General features: G+C 41.4%; 1 long non-coding RNA gene across 1 annotated transcript; it reads left to right on the top strand.

Annotated features, from left to right (window-relative positions):
* Positions 1–3,741: 3,741 nt before the first annotated feature.
* On the top strand, positions 3,742–7,969 carry LOC121081681. Its single transcript, XR_005825759.1, has 2 exons — positions 3,742–6,504; positions 7,415–7,969. It is a non-coding gene; the product is annotated as an uncharacterized LOC121081681 (long non-coding RNA).
* Positions 7,970–9,113: the final 1,144 nt, after the last annotated feature.

The following is a 9,113-nucleotide window of genomic DNA, read 5'->3' as shown; positions in this document are numbered from 1 at the left end:
TAAATATCTATTTACTTCGGTGGGAAAGTGGAGTAGGGAAACTATGACTGTCAGACCCGGAACATGCTTCCCACTTTATGGAGGCTATATAGCATGTCAGCAATTAAAAACGCTAAACCTATTAGAATAGGACAAAATGCAAACTGAGGAAACAACTCTGCTTTGTGAGACTGAGAAATTAAAAGCAAAAATAAACTCAGGGAACAATGGCAAATGCTGTGCTATGGCTCCACATGAACACGCAGGCAGCCATCCAGCTTACAAAGGAAGAACAAGTTACCCAGAAAAGCTTTTCCAGGAATTGCACTGACATAGTTGACAGTGGCCTTAGTTAGAAGTACATCTAAAGGAAAGTGAAGAGTTTTATTGACATATTGACTTGGATTACATTCAAAGCTCAAATGAAAGTGCAAACCTTGCAGGCAGAAAGTGTTGCAAATGAGAAGGTAGTCTTCCATCCTGAGAAATGAAGCAAATCATTGTTTTAATCCTTTTTGAAGTTCTACCTTTTATTTGTGAATGTAGGACTGCTGGAAAGGCTAAAACTGAGCTGTTTTAATTTGAACCTTTAGTTTTTAACCAGAGGTTAATTGTTGTACCTTTTCCAACCTTAATACACATTGTAATATAATGCTTTCAGTTATATATATACCTTTCTCCAGTTACTCAGGCAGAGGCAAGAGTAAACTCCATCTTTAACCCACTCCTTGCCTTCAGACATCTTTGGCAACAGGAGTGCTGATTACTGAAGAACACTAAAACCACTGACTCCATTTGTTAAAGCAGGGTAATTCATGTTAAAATAACTTTGGATCACTGCTGTCTCCAGCAAGACTTAATCTGACGAAGGCTTCTGATATATTGATAGATGCAATAGGCTTATCTGTTACTTGAATACTTCCTATTTGTAAATGATCATAATAATCAACTCACAATAACAATTTTTTTCCCTAGGCTGGCTTAAATCGTGAATGGACAGAGGACATAATTTACAATTATTCTTTAGACTTCCTAGAAATGTCTCAAATTGTTTGTGTGGGTGTCAAAATCCCAGACTGTGACCTCTTCAGATGTGCCCTGTTCTAGGCTGCAGGAGCCCCGTGCCTACCATAAACCCCCCGCATTTAAAATTCTCTGCATAACTCATATTCAGCCTCCTGCATACCCGAAATTTATCTGTGGGTAGTTTCCTTCAGAGGAAAAAAAGACCCCAACCTCCCCTCCAAAAAAAGTTCAGAAGAAAAATTCGAGCTGTGAACATTTTAAATGGTTAATCCACTTACTAAGAAGCAAGCCAGCCACATCCAGCTATCTGCCCAAGAGGGAGGGTATAGATACACCCGCTTCTTGGAAAAGCTGCCCCCACAGCCAGCTACGGCCACAGGGGGCCATACATCTTATCGATACACGAAACAGAGAAGAAGCCTGAGGCAGGACTGGAGTGCCCATTTCCCTCCCTTCAGGTGAATGGCCCCATAAACATAACTCTCTCATGCTCATCTGCAGCACAGATGCTAACAGAAACAAGAAGCTGACTGACATTCAAAAGAGAAGTGAAAATCTCTCACATGAGAACAAAGAGGAAAACTGAGGCTGATAAAGTTCTGTGACCCCCTTCCACTATGAAGGCAAGAAGTAGAGGCTGCAAGGGAAGATGGGTGTGAAAATGCTGCAGGATAGAGAATGAGAGGCAAACACCCAGAAACCCATTACTGAAGAAGCAAGGAGTACCACTTGATAAAAAGCTGTGTTAGCACCACGCGGCAGGTGTTGAATGGTTCTGGGAAGTCGCCCATAAGCACAGCACCAGGATTAATCTTTCTTTGAGACTGTCAAGGAGTAGATTATTGCTGGTGACCCGGAAAGCTTGGCTTCCAATAGCTTGTTTCCATCATTTGAGACAGCCAGATTATAACCCTTTCTGTATGTCCAATATGATGTTTACAAGTTTGCACAGTATTATGCAGCTTTAGAAGAAGGACCTAATTCATTGTGGAAATGAGCAAAAGGACAAACTGAAGACCCTTTCCTTCTCAATCTCTATTTTTTCCAAAAATCAATCATAATCTAGAAGAGGACCACAAGAGTGTGCTGAGAGGGTCTGCAAGTGCTGAAGAGAAAGAATGGCAGAAGTTTTCCGTGGTTGGCTGGCTCAGGAGAAAACCTGATGCTGAGATATGCAAGCAGGAAACAAGTACATTGGGATTTGTGGGTTTTAATAGAACAAATACCAGCGATGCTGCATGCTTCCTTATTATTGAAAAAATAAAAATATTTTCTTGACCACATAGCTTAGTCATTCTCACAAACTAAAATGAAAAATGTGATCTTTGCATCACTTGTCCTCACGCTGTCTCCCAGAAGACTTCTCATGACAAAGCGGAGGAGTGCCAAAGTTCCCCTAAGTTTTGATTTATTTATTATTTTTTTTTGTCCTAGGCTTTAACTTTCTGAATGAGGAAGTGAGTCTGTTATTTGATTCCAAAAGGCAAAAAGCAAAATGTGGAATGGACAAAAAGCCTACTCACAAACATACAATCAGTGAAAGCTCATGCCCTACAGAGGCAATACCTGACTGCACAGATCAGCGGTCTGGTTCAGCATGATGGTTGTTTCTAACCTGCTTCTCCTCAGTCCTAAAAAGCTTGAAGTTGGCTTTCAGGACAACATCTATTCTGAGCATCTATTCTGATCTCCCTGTCTTTAAAAAACATCACTGTATGTATAGGGGGATAACAAAAAGTGACAAATGTTCAATGGAAACTTGTAAAACTCAGAGTTCCGTACTGGGACCAATGCTGTTCCAACATTCGTCGGCGACATAGAGAGTGGGATCGAGTGCACTCTCATCAAGTTTGCTGATGACACCAAGCTGAGTGGTATCAATGACATGCTGGAGGGAAGGGATGCCATCCAGAGGGACCTTGACAGGCTTGAGAGGTGGGCCCATGTGAACATCATGAAGTTCAACAAGGCCAAGTGCAAGGTCCTGCACATGCACTGGGGCAACCCCCAGGATCAATACAGGCTGGGTGGAGAAAGGATTGAGAGCAGCCCTGAGGAGAAGACCTTGGAGGTGCTGGTGGACAAAAAGCTCAACATGGCCTGACCTAAAGCAAATTGCATCCTGTGCTGACTCAGAAGAAGCATGGCCAGCAGGACGAGGGAGGTGATTCTCCCCCTCTACTGGGCTCTCATGAGACCCCACCTGGAGCACTGCATTCAGCGCTGGGGCCCCCAACATAAGAATGACATAGACCTGTTGAAGCAAGTCCAGAGGAGGGTCACAAAGACAAGAGTCTGGCTGGAGCACCTCTGCTATGAAGACAGGCTGAGACAGCTGGGGTTGTTCAGCCTGGAGAAGAGGAGGCTCCAGGAAGACCTTATAGTGGTCTTCCAGTACTTAAAGGGGGCCTACAGGAAAGATGTGGAAGGATTCTTCGCCAGGGAGTGTAAGTGTATAAGACAAGGAATAATGGTTTTAAACTGAAAGAGGGAAGATTTAGGTTAGATATTAGGAAGAAATTCTTTACTGTGAGGGTGGTGAGACACTGGCACAGGCTGCCCAGAGAAGCTGTGGATGCCCCATCCCTGGCAGTGTCCAAGGCCAGGCTGGATGGGGCTTTGAGCAACCTGGGCTGGTGGAAGGTGTCCCTGCCCATGGCAGGGGGTTTGGATCTGGATGTTCTTTAAGGTCTCTTCCAACCCAAACCATTCCAAGATGCTATGATTCTATGAAAGCAAGTTAAAAAAAAAGGTTGGTTCTCTTCTCTTCCAACAGAAACAAATACAGAAATGTTCTGGTCTTACACTTTGGCTGAAAACATGTTTATAGTGACAACAGACATGCAGGGACAAGTGCAAACATAACCGCTGCACGAGGTTATACTAACACAAGGCTGTGTGGAGAACATGTAGTGTATTACATCAATGCATGAGGATCAACAGCCTTGCACCAATTTTACAGGGAACAAATGTGATTCTCCCTCTTTTCCTGGCTCAGTTTCATTGACTGTTAGATACAGTGGCTTGTGAAGTCATCATTAACCCTGAACTATGGTCTCTTGCAGCCCTTGTTTATATCAGGAAATTAAATTTTGTCTTATAAAACATCATGCCCATGTTACTTTTTTGTTATTTAGCTAGCATGGAGATTTTTATACAACTTCACATGATCTCACATCTGCCAGGTAACAGGTAGTTGTCCTCTCACAGCTCTCAGGCTATGACATGCTCTTTAGACTCACGCAATATGCTTGGTTTTTTGTTCAGAGTTGAATTCACAGTGTCTTTATGCCCAGCACAGGTATGGAAGCTGGGGAAGAGCAAAAAGAGCTTCAGGAATTCTTATATGCTTCTCATAGCCTGGACTAAGAAATAAGAGGGTGGCTGTAATGAAAGTTCCTTCCTTTCTGAATGGGCCCCATGGCCCACTGACCATGAAAAAGAGCGGTGTGCTTTGACCCCAGGCCCTTGCGTAAGTTTCCTATCAATGTCCATCCTGTTTCAGGAACTGCCAGGTAGCTTGGCAGAAGTGGGGAAACTCCCCACACAGGTTCACCCAAACCAGCTTTTTACTCGTGCCTTTTTAATTTTTTTGGTTCCCTTTTTCCAGAAGGGCATGAAGGAACTTCAGTATGCAACTCCATCATGTTATGATGAAACATGGCAGGCAGGACTGCAGCTGGGTTAGTTTCTACTGCATCATTTGTAAAAAATCTGGTATGTCCTGCTTTTGAAAAAGGCCATACTTTACCAGCAATGGGAAACATACACAGTAGGTTTCTGAACAGTGCAATGATGCACGAGTTGGATACAGATTCTCCCCATCCTCCTCCATGATGTCACTGTGGAAAATCTACTTGAGCATTGATTTGTTTTAAACAGAATTTAAGGTGTGTGTGGCAATTCTCAGCAGCTCTCTTTTTGGAATACCAGATGCATGAGCTTCACAAGTCCAAGGAGTATAGGAAATGCCAGCATTTTGAAAAAAGAAGTACTAATTTGCATTTTTTAGCCTAATTTGCATTTATAAAGTCTGTTACTTGAAGTTAAACAAGATCAGAATAATTTCCTCTATTTTCATATTGTTGTAGTTAAATGTTATCTATATGATATAAACCAGATTATTTATATTGTAAGACTACTTAGGCAGGGACTGTCTTACTGTGACACAACAGCTAACATAATGACTGACTGAAACTTAACTGCACTACCCAGAAGAAATAGATTATTAATAAGAATGTTGTTAATAATATGATTGCCTCTGCAGTTCTCACTCACTAATTACCAGGAAAGGCTTTGGTTGCTGGATTTGGCCTGCTTTTCTTTTAAATTCCACTTAATGTGATCACCAAATATTCCTCATTTGCAATAAAGGTTACAGTATGAAACTTGCACAGTGAGCCAAGCTCACCTCTCAGCTAACAGAAGAGGCTGCACAGACGTAAGTCAGATTTGATCCAGGAAAATAAGACAGGAACAAATCTGCACTCAAAACTCTTTTAAGCTACATTTACTGCTTGAAGTTGGGCGAGTTAGTATTCCCTTTTGTTTCATCTCCTCAGCATTCAGGCACCACTGAGTGTATACTGCCAGTTACAGATGGGCCACCCTAACTTGTCCACTTTTAGGGATCCAGTCTTTGGGTTGCAATAAAAACCGAATAGGAGTAAGAGACAGATCTTTCCTGCAAGTGCTGACTGTTCTTCCCAGGGGTGGTTCCATGCCCTCCAGAAGACATTAAGCACACTCTCTTCCCATAATCTCTTTCACTCCCTTTTTTTTCAAATTATCCAATGGTTTTCAGTCCATCAAACACTTGGATGGAAGAAGACTCCTGCACATTTGTATTGTACTTACTGGGCAGGGAAGTGATTTATTTTGGCAAGTGAATTTGGTATCTTAGTTCCTCATTGGTATTCCAAAGCCTGCTTCCTGGAATTGCAAAGCTGTTTGCATTCACCTGCTCTCCTTTTGTTTTAAAACCCAGACTCTTTGGTCACTTTAGGTCAGTTAGCAGGAAGTGACTGATATATAGCATTTAACCATGAAACTCCAAGCTGGTAATCATGGAGTTTGAAATAAGCTTCTCTCTAGAGCAGGCTTCTTCTTGAAAAACTACATTTCATCCTAACATACCCCAGTCAGCTCTACTTCAGCTTTGAAAAATTTATCTTTGAACACACTTACCTGGCCTAGCTTCCTCACTGGTTCACGGAAGACGATAAACTTTTGGTTTTCTCCCCACTGTAAACTAATTAGGGACCTTGTGAGATTGGGTAATGCTTATAAAGCACTTTGGAGATAAATGTGAAATGCTACCACCACCAGAGTCACTGAGACAGGAATACTAGAGGGAAGAAACAAAATGGCAGTTAAGAAGTTTTACTTTGATGAATTATGAAGGGATATAACATTCAATAGCATTAAAATGCATTTTCACAGAACACCTCCGTTCAACTGGTTTGATTTTGAAAGCCTAGCAGTTACTTCCTCCAGAAGGTTGGCAAATAATTTTCTCCACTATGTACTTCTGCAAGTCCTTTCTTTCTCCGTGAAGTAGACTATTCAGTTATTCCTAAAGGCCTGCAAGTATGGGTTACTTTGGGATAGGACGTAAGCAGAAATAGCAGATACCCTTTGTAAACATGAAAGGAGAGTGTTGAAAACACATCTTCAACACAAAGTATTCTGCTTCCCCCGCCTCCCCTCCCCCCCCCCCCCCCCCCCAAGTCTGGATATAGTACAAACATGGGAAATTTTAATAGAAGCTGTTCTCATTACACAGGAAAAAATCAGTGTCTGTTACCTCTGTAGATCTAATTATGCCAGTGTGCCAGATCAGGTGGAATCTTAACTGAAAACTAAACCTTTTATCTTCATCAATAAACTAACTCCTGCCAGGGGAACTGGAGCAATATCTTGGCATAAGGAAGCATCACCAGCACCAGGGAAATAGTGTGTTCCCCACCCTCAAACAACACTACTCCTTTTGAGAGATGCTTCACCCCAGCTGGTATTGTGCATCATTACCAACTCAGGAACAGAGCGTGCCGCTATAATCATACAACTCACCTTCACCTGTGCACTTGAAACCTTTCATCTTTCATGTAAGCTTAGAGTATGTGTACACTGTGTGGCAATGTGAACAAACTCACTAAAGGGCCAGTCCTCCTGCAAGCTAGCAAGGTAGAATAACCAGGTGGAGAAAAAAAGCCAGAGCAAAGTAACCCTGTCTTCAATACTCTGTTTTTCCATACCCTATTTTATGCTATCAGTTACTTCCTTCCAGAAGCCAGGTATCTATAGCCTGTTGTGTACACAAGCTGGACAGATTCTGACTAAGGGCTCAGTGTATGCCTAGGCCAAAGCATTTTCCATTTGTACTGAACCGCTTTTGTAATCATTATAGGTGAATGTGAATATGTGCCAAAGGCAAAAATGTTGTACTCAACGTTTCCAAACCTTTCTATCTGTTCTCTATGAAGAGGGAAAATGCTCACACTCCTGATGACTAAGAAGACACTGCCTTTTCTGCAGAGCTAATCCAGGCAACAGAGAACCAAAGAAATGTGCCAACATTCATCCCTTTGAAACAGACAGCAAGACTATACTGTCTGGTAAATCAAGTAACAGCCAAACTGGTTTTCTTATCTGAAACAAGTTTTCAAGAAATTTGATCATTGAAAAACACTTCCACTGGCAGAAATGAATTGGGGAAAAAACTTTTTTTTCTTTAAAGTCAGGATTTTCTTTTTAACAGAAACAGGTTTCAACACCCATAGAAACTGCTGAAGCATGGTGCCCTATGCACCACATACTAAAGCCATGGTTTTCCTTAACTAACACTGCAGCACTCCTTTCTTCATACTGAACGAGAAGATGGCAACAACCCACTTCTCCTTGGTAGCACTGGAAACCAACATCAGAAGTTTCTAACTGCAATAAATATTTATCATTACAGTAACAGGTGATCAGCTTTTATATATTGCCATTCAGACTGACAGTACCTAGTACAAGCTTTGCTGTAGGATACACAGGTAGAGCCTCTTCCAAGTCAACTTTCAAGGGAAAAAGAGGTGCAATCTTTTAACAGATTCATGGTTCCCAGTCCAAGTCCCCATACATTGGAGCTACAGCAAATCACTTTTCAGAGAAACATAAACTGAAGCAAAGACTTAGCATTGAAAACTTCAGCCATGACACTGATTGCAATTGTTAAATCTTTTAAAGAAAAACTCCTGACTTTGGAGATTTTGATTTTGAGAAAGAAAATTGTCTAATTTTACAATAAAAGTTTGTTCTGCATTTAAAAAGTTACAGTTCATTTTAAAAAGCTGGTCATCCCTTCCTCTGAAATGTTAAGTCTAGAAGTGATGTGAAGTGCCTCATGAGAACTGCCTTCAGTTGTTCCACTTTTTCATGTTTCTCTGCATGTCAAAGCATCTCCTGGATAAAAGTCCTTGAAGAGACGGTTTCCTTCTCCAGCAATAGGAAATCACGGTCAATAACAGGAAAACAACCCAACATATAATCCCAATTTTAGTCAGCTACCATCTAGTTAGCACAATTGGCGGTGACTGAAATGCAATTCAGTGCACCAGAAGTAGGCATCTCTTTTAGGGAAGGAGCAATCACATTTGAAGCACTGCTGAACAGACTGACTAGCTACACACTGAATACAAAGGGACTCTGATGATTTGCTATGAGATACACGTCTTCTATTTAGTCCGCTAAACCCAGCTGAGGTATCTGGGTCGGTACACTGAAGCAGAAGCACACTTTTCACCCAACTTGATCTAAGTCAGGCACCAGGAGAGTGCATGAAACACTGCTGATGTCTCTGTAGCCATACAAAATCACTAGAAATACCACTTGGCCAACATTTATATAGACATGTAAATACAAGATGCATGATGCAAGATGCAAGAGCATGTTAAATTGCTTTTACTTCAGGAAAAAAATATAAATAATTCATGTGCATACATTTTTATGGTATGAAGCTCTAAGCGCATTTGTTTTGCTTATTTATGTTTGATGCACAAGGTGTACAAAACATTCACCCAAAAGATGCTGGCAAATCATGCAAACCTTCATATTAACAAAACATG

The sequence above is a fragment of the Falco naumanni genome, chromosome Z, assembly GCF_017639655.2.
Source record: "Falco naumanni isolate bFalNau1 chromosome Z, bFalNau1.pat, whole genome shotgun sequence".
Classification (NCBI taxonomy): Eukaryota; Metazoa; Chordata; class Aves; order Falconiformes; family Falconidae; genus Falco; species Falco naumanni.
This window is presented reverse-complemented; position numbering and strand designations above follow the sequence as displayed.